The sequence below is a fragment of the Penaeus chinensis genome, chromosome 19 (genome assembly GCF_019202785.1).
Source record: "Penaeus chinensis breed Huanghai No. 1 chromosome 19, ASM1920278v2, whole genome shotgun sequence".
NCBI lineage: Eukaryota > Metazoa > Arthropoda > Malacostraca > Decapoda > Penaeidae > Penaeus > Penaeus chinensis.
Window position 1 is genome coordinate 11,940,978 of NC_061837.1, and position 2,500 is coordinate 11,943,477.

A 2,500-nucleotide genomic window follows, 5' to 3' on the forward strand; every position below is an offset into this window, starting at 1 on the left:
AAGATGAGCGATATAGTATTTTGCCCAAAGCACTCACTAGGAATATAGATAATTTTTTTTAAATGTGTATAACTGATAATACGTAAAAGTGAAATCATAAGAGTAAATTAAAGTTAGTATTAAAATAGAAAGAGTTAAAATAAATTAAATAAACTATAAAACGTATTATCTGATATATTTATTTGGGAAAAAAAGGCAAAGCTCAATACCATTATTATTAAAACAAAAGCATGAACACAATGCAATAAAACCAACGGAAAAATTAAACACAACTACACGTAAAAAATGAGTAATCCTAAATAAAACTAATAAAAAACAGTACCTGGTAAAACACCAGACTCACTGTAAGATCCATATGTACGTAAAAGAAAAAAAAAACACAAATAGTAATGACAGCCTGAAACAACAGCGGTTATCTGAGGGATAGCCAACCGTAGGGAATGAGCCGATGCCTGTGCGCAACTCCAGCAAGGTGGTTGACCCCACCTTATTTATCCGAACAAGGTCGTGCGCCAGATGTTCGCGCATCTAGACTCATTTTACAGTTAAAAGTCGTCTTCTTTTTCTGAATGTTGCTTTAACTACTAAAATTTTAGTAATAGATTGCCGTATTTTAATAAAAGTAAAGGAGGTTTAATGAAGAAAAATACACTTAAACTAATATAAACACTAAAAGAAAGGAACAAGCATACATAAATTCAAATAGACGATAAAAAATTATGTCCGTGGGCTAGCTGAGAGGTTTGGCGCCAAATGCCCGTTGTTGATTTTCCCTCGGCCTTGTCTGTCGCCATCTTGGGCGCTATCTTGGTATTCCCGTAGCTATGAGGGCGACCTCCCGACGTCATCCTTCGCAGGCTTCAAGTGGGACATCGGGACGTTGTACCATGGATAGCTTGTTCCAAATATCTTCGGAATACTAAAAATGTCCAGGGCGTCTCCATCCTCCTCCTGCAGCGCCTCCGTCAGACAGTACCTTCTGCAGTGCCTCCTGCGGTGCCTCCGTCACTATCCTCACGTCCTGGCCTAGACTTATAATATTGGTCGCGGGGACTTTTCATGGGGGGTTTTGGGTGATGCTGAGCGGGTATGGGTCGCCGAAAGAGGCAGTAAGAGCGGCAGCTCACTACACCAGAAAACAGAAAATTAGAGGGTATTTGAAACTTTATGTTTTAAAAGGATTCCTGGGGGTAACTTTGTAATACCAGACCCCGAAGTTTAGTTGTTAGACACTGGCAGTCCCATGTGCCACAAAAGCCATTAAAACCATTTTCTTAAGATTTTGAACTTTCATTTATGGCGTATAAAGCTGAAATGCATTATAATTCGTAAGTGTGTGTGTGAGTGTGAGTGTGTGTGTGTGTGTATATAGGGTATCCATCAGAAGGCAACGCCCCTGGACAGGGTATCTATCATCAGCAGGGCAACGCTCTTCGACAAGGTATCCACCATAAGCTAACCAAATCCCCTCAAAAAGAGCCAGTCTAAAAAGCCGGCAGTGTAGCGCGCAGGCGGTCGTTTTCATCTGGTGGCGATGTAGCAGCACGACCCCGCAACTTGTAACTCCGCATATTCCGTAAGTTGCGTATATATTGTGTCAAACCTAGAGTCTATCGTAGATATGATGGTGGGCTGAGAACCACTAACAATGATTACCTAAACAACTACTCCCCTTGGGAAGAATCATGGGTCAGCCACCCCAGTATAAAGACCCAGTCAACTACATGTCAACGTGGCGCCAAAAAGTACGTCAAACACCGCATCGGTGAAGGCTTGAATATGAATGTATGTATATATATATATATATGTATGTATGTATGTATGTGTATGTGTGTGTGTATTTATGTATGTATGTATGAATGTATGTATGTATGTATGTATGTATGTATGTATGTATGTATGTATATATGTATGTATGTATGTATGTATGTATGTATGTATGTATGTATGTATGTATGTATGTATATATGTATGTATGTATGCATGTATGCATGCATTTACATGCAAATGAACAGCAAAATTAATAAAAAACGCACCCAACATAAACAACGTCCATCAAAATGTGAGACAACTGTTACTATTCAGGTGCGCGAGGATTTTGAGACTGTTGTCCCACCTTTCAATAAGTATGTATGTATATATATATAAATGTATATATATGTATATATACATATACACTCATCTATCTATCTATCTATATATATTTATGTGTGTGTGTGTGTGTGTGTGTGTGAGTGTGTATGTGTATTCATATACTGTATACACACATACATGTGTATGTGGTTACATTGCCAAAGAATATCTAAAATATGGTTCATCAGAAGTTCTAAATATTTATCTGAATATTTTTTCTGCCAAACCCAATAGCTGAAGCTGAAACGAAGATTCTAAAATAGAGAAATTCTTGGGGGGGGGTGGGGGTTATATACCTTCGGCTGTCCCTCTACCTCCGGCATCCCTTTTCATTCCCCTACGCCATTATGACTCAGGCCACGCCGCT